Source organism: Neofelis nebulosa, chromosome 1 (genome assembly GCF_028018385.1).
Source record: "Neofelis nebulosa isolate mNeoNeb1 chromosome 1, mNeoNeb1.pri, whole genome shotgun sequence".
NCBI classification, from domain to species: Eukaryota; Metazoa; Chordata; class Mammalia; order Carnivora; family Felidae; genus Neofelis; species Neofelis nebulosa.
In genome coordinates this window covers 65076152-65089439 of record NC_080782.1, presented here as the reverse complement: position 1 = coordinate 65089439, position 13288 = coordinate 65076152, and the positions used below count along the sequence as shown (strand labels likewise).

Genomic DNA, 13288 nt, shown 5'->3' with positions numbered 1-13288 from the left:
TCCCAAAGTATCAACCAGGACATGTAGAAATTTGGTATAAGGAAGCGTGACATCTCGGATTCCAGGGGGAAAATAAGGGTCTTGTAAAAAAGTGGTGTTAGGATAACCGGATAGACATTTGGAAAATGGTAAAAGTTGTGTCCACATCTCATCCTATTCATCAGGTTAGACTCCAAACGCATCAGAAATCCAAGTGTGAAAAGCGAAACCACACACATATTAAAAGAAGACACAGGAAAATTCCTTTAACCCTGGGAGTAGCAAGAGCCTCTTTTCTATGACTCACGATTCAGAAGTGTTAAAAGATTGATAAATTTAACTATCGAATTTTTATTAAGTTTTGCATGACCCAAAACATCACATGTGGTCAAAGTGAAATGAAAAGGTCAGAGAAAATAGTTGCAATTTATATCGTAAAAGGCTCAACTCATTAATAGCCTTAAAAAGCTCTTCGAAACTGAGATCAAATGGGCAAGAGACATAGTTCATGGCAAAGGAAAGGTAAAGGTCCTCGAAACAAAGGGCAAGATGCTCAATCCCCTGTTTTATTTACTTCTCCTGTATTATTTCCAAGAGCAAAAAGACTGGACACAACTCAAATGTGCATCATTCAAAGAATGGTTGAATAAACGAGGGGTACGTTCGTGCAGGAGACTATGCTGTGAAAAATCAATGAGAAACAGCTCCACGTACAGTTTTGGAGTTGTTTTCTGGGTATTTTATTAAGTAGAAAAGCAAGTTGTTGAACACCGTTTGGGGTTTGCTACTTGTGTGTAACCAAAGGGGAAGCGTATACTGTATTTACAAAAAGCAGCAGAAAGGTAAATTGGAAACTAATACAAATAGTATTTACCTCTACAGGTTGGGGGGATAGAGCACAGAGACAGATATTTTCTGGGGTGCACCTTTTCATATGGTTTTAAGATTTTTTTTTTGTTTTTAGTTTATTTATTTATTTTGATAGAGAGCTTGGGGAAGAGGCAGAGACAGAGAGAGAGAGACAATCCCAAGCAGGCTCTGGGCTGACAGTGCAGAGCCCAGTGTGGGGCTTGATCCCATGAATTGTGAGATCATGATGTGAGCTGAAACCAAGAGTCACTGCTCAACTGACTGAGCCACCTAGGCACCCCAGCTTTTAAGTTTTAACTATGTTAATACTTACGTATGCAAAAATTCAGCAAATAAAGTAAAAAGGCAACCAAACATTGGAAGTAAACTGGAAACAAACAACCCTGGTAATGTGTTAATTTCACCACATTACCACACAGCAAAGATCTCTTGTTTTTTTTTTTTAATGTTTATTTTTGAGAGAGACAGACAGGATGAGAGTGGGTTAGGGGCAGAGAGAGAGGGAGACACAGAATCGGAAGCAGGCTCCAGGCTCTGAGCTGTCAGCACAGAGCCCGACGCGGGGCTCAAACTCACAAATCATGAGATCATGACCTGAGCTGAAGTTGGATGCTCAACCGACTGAGCCACCCAGGCGCCCCACTGAGCAAAGATTTCAAATGACTTTTGATCACGGTGCTCAGGTTGTCCTTAAGGATAAGAAGAGCTGCAAAGAAATATCAAACTTCATTCAGCAATTTCATTGTTCATAGCATAGTCATATAGTAATTGTAACATTGTAATAATTTAGTGCTTATTATAGGTAGGATAAAACAAATATAATATGCATGTATGTGTTATCAGGAACTAAGATTTTTGGTTTGAGATTAAAGAACATAAAAATGTGAATTAAGGTGTTCTGAATAAGCCTTGTAATACTAAATTTGAATTTTGAATATCAATACAGACTCATGATTTTATTAAACAAATATATTTTCTAGTTCTTTCCATTGAAAAGACCTAGAAGAAATGGTATTCTAATAGCTATGAGCTCACTTGGCCCCTAGATCTTAGTCTCTGACTGCCATTCTCCCCTAAAAGGAAACAGAGCTCCTTGGAGAAATGGATGGTGCTAAGTCTGGGGCAAAGTATAAAATGAGTAGTGTTGTGTGAGAAAGCAAGAATGTTGAAGGCATGCTAAAAGGACAAAGCCAGTTCATGGGAGCTCCTGCTGGCCAAATTTGGGACATTTTGAGCATCAAACAGGAAAATAACTTTGATTGTAAAATACAGAATGAATAACAATTCACCAGTCCATAAGTGATTCTAGACAAATAAAAGAGCAATATGAATGGATGGTGGATGGATGGATGGATGGATGGTGGATGGATAGATGGTGGATGGATGGATGGATGGATGGTGGATAGATGGATGGATGGATGGATGGATGGTGGATGGATGGTGGATAGATGGTGGATGGATGGATGGATGGATGGATGGTGGATAGATGGTGGATGGATGGATGGATGGATGGATGGTGGATGGATGGTGGATAGATGGTGGATGGATGGATGGATGGATGGATGGATGGTGGATAGATGGTGGATGGATGGATGGATGATGGATGGATGGATGGATGGATGGTGGATAGATGGTGGATGGATGGATGGTGGATGGATGGTGGATGGATGGTGGATGGATGGATGGATGGATGGTGGATGGATGGTGGATGGACGGATGGATGATGGATGGATGGTGGATAGATGGTGGATGGATGGATGGATGGATGGTGGGTGGATGGATGGATAGATATGGAAACTCTGCTGAAAATTGGTAACTCGAAGAAATACTTATTAGTTTGCCTTTTAAGAATAAACTGTAGCTCATCCAGCTGATAAAAGGAAGCTTTTCTTTACTAAATGAAGCCAGAAAATAACTGCTGAACAAATGATAGAACTCAAAAATCCCAACTTAAGAGCCCTTAGAGAGATAATTAAATTCCAGAGCGGTCTCAATACGAGTAACAGAGGTAGCTCTCCGGGGAGTGACTTTCAAGCATATGGGGGAGTGCTGAGGGAGTGAGAGAGTTTACTTCATAGTTTTTGTCCATCTGTCTTCTTCAGAATGTTCATCACAAACACATACAGTACTTTTTACAATGAAAAAAAAATAGCTTAAAAATCAAAGCAACTTCCATTGTGTAAATTCTTACTTTTCCTTCAGGACCTCACTTAGCTATTCTCTCCTTTAGGCAAACTTCCCAGGCTGCCCACCCTAAGCAAGGGAGTCTCTTCCTTTTTTGCTGACCTATACTATTGTACTTACCACATTCTGAACATACAATTGATTATTTACTCACCTTCCACCAAATCATTAGGGTTTTTTTTTTTAATGTTTATTTATTTTGAGAGAGAGAGACAGAGTGTGTGTGTGTGTGTGTGTGTGTGTGTGTGTGCGTGCATGTGTGTGCATGCACAAGGGGAGAGGCAGAGAGAATCCCAAGGAGGCTCTGAGCTGGCAGCCTGACACGGGGCTCGATCTCACAGAGCTGTGAGATCATGACCTGAGCCGAAATGAAGAATCAGACGCTTAACCCACGGAGCCACCCACGTGCCCCTAAGGGTGTTGTTGTTGTTGTTGTTTTAAATTCTTTGTTGCCTTGGTTTCTGTTACCTGTTTGGCACAAGGTAGAGTTCGATATATGCTTGCTGAGTGTTTAACTCATGAACTTGGAGAAGGGCTTTGGGAGGTTGATCATCACAACCAGTTCATAGCTGATACCCTCCCTCTTCTGCATCAAAATCCTCTGGAAAAAAAAAAGAGGTTTAATTTTAGAGAATTCAACAAGTAATTAATAAGTAAACTATGTATTTTCTCTGGGCCTTCGGTTTTCTCGTCTACAAAGGTACGTGGGTGTGGGGAGGAGAAAACCACACCAATTCAATTGGGAATAATTGAGAAAACAATGTGCTTAATAGCAACTTGCTGGATGAAACAATGAATGAATAAATCATAGAATTTATAAACAAATGAATAAACGGGTGAGTAAAAGAACGCAGAGATGGAAGGAGAGAGAAAAGAACTGAGGGGCATGGATGGATGGGTGGATGGGTGGATGGATGGATGGATGGATGGATGGTTGGATGGCTGTGTCAGTGAGCAGTCAGGTCTGACCTAATTTATTCAGATTATGTAAAGCACAGGCGAACCAACAGCCACAAAAAGATCATTTTCTGTTCCAACCATGAGGCTGTCTTCCTGTTTCTTCTGCTTTTGTGATTAAAAATGATTGGCTTTGATGGGATAACCAGGTTGCAGACCCCAGCAATGTGATCCCTTCCAATGTGTGGGCCTGACTCCAGCTGCACCGGGAGTGACTCACCTCATTCAGTCTGGACCCGCCCTGAGAAGATAAAGTCTTTGAGCCCCTAGAGCTGATGGGCAGCTACCATTCTCCTAAGTTGAAAAGGAGGCTGAAACCCTAACCCTAAGTGATGTCACTCTGTGGGAAGGCAGATGCTTTTAGGTCAGGCTTGGACGCTTACCTGTGAAATCTACAAAAAGAAAAATTAAATTTTTTTTAATGTTTATTTATTTTTGAGACAGAGACAGAGCATGAACGGGGGAGGGGCAGAGAGAGAGGGAGGACACAGAATCGGACGCAGGCTCCAGGCTCCGAGCCGTCAGCCCAGAGCCCGACGCAGGGCTCGAACCCACGGACCGCGAGATCGTGACCTGAGCTGAAGTCGGACGCTTCACCGACTGAGCCACCCAGGCGCCCCAGCAAAAAGAAAAATTAAATGCCAGTCCCCGTAAATGAGGAGTTACTCTGGCCTGGTAGAGTAAAGGAAATAGAAAAGCAGAGCAAACAACACCACAGGCTGTGCTTAGACAGCTGAGTCTGAGACAGGGGGCTTGAATTCAAGTCCTAACCCCGCAGCTAACTAGCTAGGAAGCCTTTGCCTTGCCTCCACCCCTCGTTGAGCCTCAGTTTCTGGAAAATAAAGAGGTGAAGGCAACCACGTTTACTTCCAGCACCAACACTTTCAAGACCACAAGCCCAGAGATTGTTCTGTTCAATGTTGACTTGTTTGGAGTCCCTCCTTATGTCTGAATTTCCCGTTTTTATGCCTGCTCTGCGTCTTTCGCATAGTCGAGGGTCAAATGAGATCATAGATACAAAAGTGGGTTAAAATGGTACAGCATATGCTGAGAATGTGAACGTTTGATAAAAACTCCAAGACAGCCACTGCGGTTCTGAAGAAGAGAGATCAGAGAGAGGGTTATCAGAGAGTAAAGTATAGCTTAAGAAAGTACGTTATTCACTGTAATAGCCTCCCCGCTGTGCCCTCTTCCTCTGAGTAGAGTGTGGTCTAAGGCAGTCATTTCTCCGGGTGCAGACATCTTGGTCAAGAGCAGGGTAACCTCAGGCCAGCTTCCGTCAGGTCGGCTGACGTGGCCTGGACACACTGCTCTGTGACCTCGGGCAATGGACGTCTCCTTTCTGAAGGCTTAGGTTCTTCATCTGACAAGTGGGAGAAGAAAATCTCCCTGTCTGGGCTGTTGCAAGAACCAATTCGATGACAGAGAATGTTCTGCAGAGTTGGGAGGGTGCCGAAGACAGGGGCGGTCCCTTCCAAAACTGACAGGGGACATGTCTCTTGGAATTAGGTAAGACCTTAGAAAAAATTAAGGTACTGTCTCCTAGACCCTCTCATCTAGACAAAAGGGCTTCTAAGAATCTTGAGAGTGCCCCCCCAGCCTCCTGGCACTCCAGAGTAGAGAGCAGCCTCTTGCAAAAATAGTGAACGTGGCTTTCAGGCATGGAATTAACCACCCCCAGAGCCATAGAACCCGGAAAGATTTTAAATGAGCTCTAGAAGCTTGGGCAGAGAAAGCTGAAAATAAAAAGGGATTCGGGGCTCCCAAATTTCCATAGAGAGGAAACAGACGGTGAAAGTCCCCCAGCAATAAACATGGCTCGTTTCATGAGAAGAATGAATGAATGAATGAGTAGAAAAGAAAGAATGTGTGTCTCAGAGGACAAAGCCCAGAGAACAGAAACGAGAGTGAAAAAGAACATGGATGAGGGGACCACTCCCAGTGAGTCGAACTGAGTCTTAAAGGGAGAACATTTTCTGTCCTCAGAGCAGTAGAAACAGCTGACTTCCAAGCTGGATTTTAGAATGTCTATGAACCAGTGTCTTTTTCACAGTTTTCTGGGTGAAGAGCTGCATCCAGAAAGCTCTACTAAGGGGCACCTGGGTAGCTCAGTCGGTTAAGTGTCCAATTCTTGATGTCAGTTCAGGTCATGATCTCATGGTTCGTGGGATCGAGCCCCACGTTGGGCTCTGCACTGACAGCACAGAGCCTGCTTGGGATTCTCTCTCTCGCTGCCTCTCTGCCCTTCCCCTGCTCGCACGTGCATGCACACTCTCTCTGTCAAAATAAATAAGTAAACTTAAAAAAAAAAAGAAAGAAAGCTGTATTAAGCAACCTTGTCTACATCGGAGCCTGATGCAAAGCATGAGACGACAAGCTTCGAGAATCCCTCAGTTAAAATTCACAGTAGCACAATGTGGCGGGCATTTTTTCGGCTCATTTTCCAGAGAGGAAACTGAAGCCCAGAGAGGCGAAATCACTTACCTAAAGCAGGAGTTGGCAGACATTTTCCATAAAGAATCAGATATTAAGTACTTTAGACCTTGCGGGCCATAAAGTCTTCTGTTGCAACACCTCAACTATGCATCCCAGCAGGAAAGCAGGAGGGCAAGACACCCAGTAAATGACCGGGTGCAGCTGTGTTCCAACGAAATTTTATTTACAAAAACAGACATGAGCCATAGTTGACCAGTAGGCTACCATTTGCTAACCCCTGGCCTCATGTTGCACATCTATCAAGAGACGGAGCCTGAATTTATTTATTTTAAAAAAAAATTTTTTTTTCAACGTTTTTTATTTATTTTTGGGACAGAGAGAGACAGAGCATGAACGGGGGAGGGGCAGAGAGAGAGGGAGACACAGAATCGGAAACAGGCTCCAGGCTCCGAGCCATCAGCCCAGAGCCCGACGCGGGGCTCAAACTCACGGACCGCGAGATAGTGACCCGGCTGAAGTCGGACGCTTAACCGACTGCGCCACCCAGGCGCCCCAGACGGAGCCTGAATTTAAACACAGGCGGAAGAGAATCCAGAGGCTGAGCCCTATACTAATGGTCTCTTGGAAACCCTAAGAAGCCAGAGTTTGGAGAAAAAAGAAAGTGCTGTAGACTGGATGGTCTTGTCCCCCTCAAATTCACAGATTAGCACCGTTAGTGGGTGATGGCTGTCCGAAGGATTACACAGCACAGCCTCCTCCGTTTGTCCCCGTGGGACACTCATCAGGCCGTCAGGGGATCGTGTGCCACGTGACTGACTCCCCTTTGTACTCGGAGCTCCTGGAAGGTGTGGCCCGTCTGTGACCTCTGCACGGCCAGGACCTAGCTTGCGGGTTGCTGTAGTCAGCATTGGGGGGTCATTCTGATTTCCCACTTAAAATTCCGGGGTCTAGAGTCAGAGGTGCTTCTGGAACAAGCTTCCCTCTTCCATCCTGCATTTTCTTAGCTAAGGATGTGGGCCCTGCTTTGGCTGTGTGTGTGTGTCTGTGTGTGTGCATGCACACGCACCCACACGCGTGTATCTACGTGCACACATGTGCAAGTGTCGCGCAAGCCTCCTGGGGTGCGTTTACTTAACGGAATTTTATTTCTTGTAAATTCCTTCCCGGTTTGATAGCAAAATTCACCTCCGTCTTCCCGTCAAACTCCTTGTTCCACAGTCAACCCTGGGCATCACTAACCTACAGAATTCTCTTCTGAGTTTCTCAAATCTTCTGGTGCTTTATCCATTGCATCACTGGCCCTGTGTCTTCTGAGTTTCTCAACAGAGATGTGTTACTCTCTGGGCTCCAGATTGTGGAGGATTAGGAGAACCCCAAGTTTTATACATTTCTGTAGGGTTTACGTCCTGCAGTTGAAGGGTATGAAGGGCTCGGCCCCCAGAGACACGACTCCCCCGCTGTGTTTGCCACAAGGGAGCTCGAAGGCAGCCTTTCCCCTATAACGCCCTGCTGTCTCTATACCCGAATGTTCTCACACAGCCCGCGTTGCCAGAGCTAACCGCGTTCATCTGCTTATTTTGTAACCCACAGCCGAGCCATCACGTTCTCTTCCTTTTTGGGGCTTCTGTTCCTTGTATGAATGGTTCTTTCTCTGTTGTGAGCTTTGGTGAGTGTGTCAGGGTTCCTTTAGGAGACAAGTTTCCCCTCACGGTCTGAAAAACACAACTCAAGAAGAGCCCTGTTAATGGGGGGCCACCCTCCGGCCTAGCCGTCCAGAACACCGCCCTTCATGCTCCGCTCTCCGGAAACGTGTTCCCGCCAGCTGTATTCAACACCACAAGCAGTTTTAAGACTAAATGTGTATCCAAGATAATAAAAAGCTGTATTAGGGGCGCCTGGGTGGCTCAGTCGGTTAAGCGGCCGACTCCGGCTCAGGTCATGATCTCGCGGTCCGTGAGTTCGAGCCCCGCATCGGGCTCTGTGCTGACAGCTCAGAGCCTGGAGTCTGTTTCAGATTCTGTGTCTCCCTCTCTCTCTGCTCCTCCCCTGTTCATGCTCTGTCTCTCTCTGTCTCAAAAATAAATAAATGTTAAAAAAAAATTTAAAAAAAAAGCTGTATAAAAAAAAAAAAAAAGAATGTGGGCCCGGAGCCCCACTGACTGGTTCCCATCTGCCTCCATCACTCAACGGCTCTGCCATTTGGGGAGTCACACAACCTCTCTGTGCCGGTTTCCTCATCTGTCAAATGGTGAAATTAATAGTACCTTCCTCATTCGTGGTAACTTCCTCATAGTTGTTGAGAATAAATGAATGAAGGCATGTCAGTTGCTTAGAATGGGCCTGGCACATGGCACATATCTGATCAACGGTACGTGTTATCGCTGAGGACTTAGGCTTCTTCCGTCTCAGAATGCCTCTGTGTACCCCGGAAGTCAGCCGATGCCTCCAGACCTGTTCAGATCTAGAGAGAATGCCCGGAAACCCTAGTGGCGCGGGTAGGCTCTTCCTAAGATTCTGGGAATTTGGGGGAGGGGGTGGGTTCATTCTCTCGGTCACACCAACTCCCAGCTCCCGTTCTCACCTCTGTATCCCGCTCACATTGGCCCCATTCCACAGCCGGCCAACCCCAAGAGGAAAATCTAGCCCTTTGCCTAACTCTCACCAGGGAAAACTCACACACAGGCACTGGCTTTGCCGAGAAGCCTTCGGAACTATGGCACAGGCACACCACAGCATGCACAAATCAAAATCACACCCATAGGCCTGATGTACCCTTAGTTATTTCTACAGTTCGGGTTCCAGCTTCTGGTAATGTTGGTCCACCTTTCTTACTCCTACTAAACCCCTCCTTCTTGCCTTCTTTCCAGCCGCATTTCTGTTCATTTCTAACCCCGGATCCTCCAATCACCTCTTTGCGGCCTTGGCACTGGTTACTCACACGTGTCTTCCCATGGCAGGTGCCTCCCTAAGAGGAGCTTATGCTCCTACACAGAAATTCTGGGTGTTTGATTGTTCCCCGCAGGTCATGGAAGGACAGATGCAAGCTGCAGGCACGTGGACTTGCCTGGCCGGGGAAGATCTCTCGGAATGAAGGGTCAAGGTTGCAAAGAGCGATACTCTTTGATAACAGGCTCGGCTATTCTGATGGTGGCGTGGGGGTTGGGGGGGGTAGAATAGACTGCCAAGCTGCACCGCGAGCAGTAGTTTTCTCTTTCTTATATAGTCTTGCTCGGAACGTCCATTCTGGAAGCAAGAACAAGATACCTATGGTTTGTCCTGGGTATGCAGAAGTCCATACATCTAATATTCCGTCAGTCAAGCTTACCGCTCCCATTATTTTAAGAAGGAGAACCAGGGGTGCTGGGTGGCTCAGTCGGTTGAGCGAACGACTTCGGCTCAGGTCACGATCTCGCGGTCCGTGAGTTCAAGCCCCGCGTCGGGCTCTGTGCTGACAGCTCGGAGCCTGGAGCCTGTTTCCGATTCTGTGTCTCCCTCTCTCTGACCCTCCCGCGTTCATGCTCTGTCTCTCTCTGTCTCAAAAATAAATAAACGTTAAAAAAAAGATAAAAAAAAAAAAAAAGAAGGAGAACCAGAGAAATGCTGAGAGCAGAAACTATCCCCCCCGCCCAGGATTCACTAACAACAAAACTCAGCCCCCAGGGAGACCAATGTTCTACAATCTCTTCAGAAACTCACTGGCTTCCAGCTCAGTTTAAAACTGAGCAACCATCAAGGTAGATAAATGGATCTTTTTTTTTTTTTTTTTTTTTACTTTTTTTGCTTCGGTCCTTGTGAGTTTTCTGTCGGGAGGGCCACCTGCCTGGCGTATCCATGCAACCCACAGCCGCCAGCACAGGCTCCGGAGTGTGTCTGACAGCTTTCTCACTTACTCCGTGCAAAGAAGCAATTCTCATTTTAGACTCAACGGCTCCGAAGGCCCTTTTCACCTGGCCTCCAACTCTTTGACCTTTGTAAGCCACTGGGGGGGTGGGGGGTGATTCCAATACTTGGCCACTTAATGCTTCCATTGTTAATCCCAATGCTTAGCCACTGAATGCTTCCATTGTTCTACATTACTTTTAAAAAATCATCTTGATTGCCTGACTTTTTCTGCATTTTAGTCTAGGTTCTTTCTTAACCTGTTCAAGTGTGACACACTCTTTCTGGATTTGTTCAAATTATACATTCAATTAGCGAGGCACCATATTAAATTGAGAACACCTCACTGAACACAGAGCACTCTTGGATTCTGCATCTTGGCAATTAATTGGTGTCTACTCCATTGACAGAGTTTTCTGAAAGAATAGACTTCCAAATGTGTCTCCTGACCGTTTTGGATCCATGAAAAATGTCTTCACCTCTTCAGCGCTGTCGCAGTTTTGCAAGTTTTACAGATTGGTTTTACAGAGCTTTGAAATGTAGATCAGCTCACGTCCTGAACGTATGTGTTGGCATCTCCGTTGGCAGTCAGGTTTCCATGAATATTTCGCGTTTATATAGGATCCTGGGTGTCTGGTGAGTTTCTAGTCGGATTTCCTGGACACAGGATGTAGATGTACAGCTACATCTAGTCTCAGATCACATGCCACGTGTGCGGTCTGGTCTGTAGGGGTTGTCTAAGGCTGAGTCTTGTCTCCGTGTGTTGTGGGGAGTGGGGTTACCATTTTGTCAAGTATTGTGTGTGCGCTGTGCTGCCTTAAGCATTACCTCCTTTATTTTTTTTTATTTTTTTTATTTTTGATTTTACTTTTTTGTTTTTATTATGTACTACATTGATACACTGCATAACCTTCTAGAAAGGGCAGATGAGCATAACTGAGTTAATCTTCATCGGTCAGGAAAAGGCTTCTTTAATCAATGTTTTCCAAACCCTTTGACACATAGTAACGATTAACTCCAGAGATGCGCCCGTCTCTTTGCATCAAACTCCACTCATACCGATAATAGGCAACCCTTTTTTCCTTGCCCCCCGTTACAGAACCTGTGGATGTGCGCAGTGGGTATGCCGGGGATGACCAATCACACGGCCATGACGTCGATCCCAGGAAGAATCTCGAACCATATCGCGCTGCGGCTGCCAGGACCGAGCCCCTCCTTCCCGGCCCCCTAAAGGTGACCCCAAGCATTACCTCCTTTAAACCCGATCCCATGAGGTGGGAACTCTGAGTCCCCCTGCTTGGCTAGATCTGCCCACAGCACGTGTATACTGTCTCAAGCAAACACATCCCAGCCTTCCACCTGCTGCCCCTCACACACATCCATGGGCACATGAGAGAAGTGAGCAGCGTGGTCCAGAGGTTATATCAGTGCTTGAGTGCATATCCTGGCTCTCCCGCTTACCGGGGAGACACGGGGCAAGGTGCTTCACCTCTCTATGCCTCAGTTTCCCCATCTGGAAAACAGGGATCTAATAGTACAGTTGGTCCTCACGACTCATGAACTCCATACTTGCGGATTCAGCCACTGGCGTACAATGACCTGTGACCCCAGAATGAATACCTGCGGTGTTTCATGATCATTCACGAAGATTCATTCAGACGGGAGTTCCAGTGCTGTTGGCCGTGGGTTTAGTGTTGATGGATCAGCAACATATTCAATGAAATGTCTTTAAGCAGAGACACATGAAACAAGGTTATGTATTGACTGGTTGACAGAAATGTTGTGAGCAGAGGCTTACACGACCCTGACCTTGTGATTCCCCTGGGAGCAGTGGTTCAGAACTCATGAATTCGGAGTGTTGGTGGGGAATTTGTGGAATAAAACTGCCACGACTGACAAGAATGCACTGCGCTGGCCTCGCAGGGTGACAAGATTTGAGTTAACAAATGCCTACCAGGCTTGGAGCTATATGGCTGCCATACAGGAAGCGTGGAGAAATGTTAGCTTCTACTCTTAGTTACCTAGAAAGGCCACCCTCATATTCACCACCTGGGCCTTCCTTCTGGATTCTTCCAGTCCTCCCTGCCTTGCTGAATCTCTGACACCGAGGAGAAGAAGACCAGGATCCTCTGGGCGTCTGTCCCACCTTGTACAAAAACTGACGGTAGTGATTTCTACGCCGGGCCATCTCTGCCACATGGTCGCGTTTGACAGACTGCCCTGTGGGTGTGTGGGACAGTACGTGTCAAACTCCCAACAGTGTCTCTGCTGTCTAAGGGCGCAGCCTGGCTCTCTCTCATCTCTCTAATCTGGAAAACAATCTGGCCTTCTGGAAGGTTCTCTTCCCCATTATTTGGGAAGGCTTAGGGAATCCTTGCTCAGACTCTGGGGTGACAGGCAGGGGTGGAAGTTGTAAAACGGAAGGTCTTTGCAGCTTCAGGATGAAGCCGAGAACTTCAAGGCAGAAGCAAGACCCCGGATGGGAAGGACCCTGGCCCTGACAAAGCCTTTTCTTGAGCTCCTTCCCAGTAGCATGGATTTCTGCCATCCTCCGGGGCTCTCTGCCTCCAGAGTGCTCTCAAGCCCACGTCCTGAACGCTGAGCCCCTTAGTGACCACTGAGAGTGAAGCTTGTCTGCCTGACCATTACCACCCTCCTCTGGCTCTGACCACCACCCCTCTTCTGTTGCAAAGACGTCCTCCCTTCTCCACCTAATTTAGGTCCCTCGAATAGAAAGATCCATTTAAAGTCATTTAATTTTCTTTGAGCAGAGTGAAGAGGCTGATGAGTTTTTGGAAGAATTCACCAAAAGGAGAAATGGTCACTCCTTTGTGAACAGTGGAGCAATCGTGTCCCCATTCTGATATTACACATGTGGTTACTTGCCCCCCGTGAACGTCTGTTTCCCAGGGGCAAACAAGGTTTGGCATGCTTGCCTCTCCCACGTGGAGTCCTGAAGACTGAGTGAGTAACCCCGGGAAAG

At 46.4% G+C, this 13288-nt stretch overlaps 1 pseudogene; it reads right to left on the bottom strand.

Moving 5' to 3' along the window:
* Window positions 1-11160: 11160 nt before the first annotated feature.
* LOC131516225 (NADH dehydrogenase [ubiquinone] 1 alpha subcomplex subunit 1-like) lies at window positions 11161-12504 on the bottom strand (annotated as a pseudogene).
* Window positions 12505-13288: the final 784 nt, after the last annotated feature.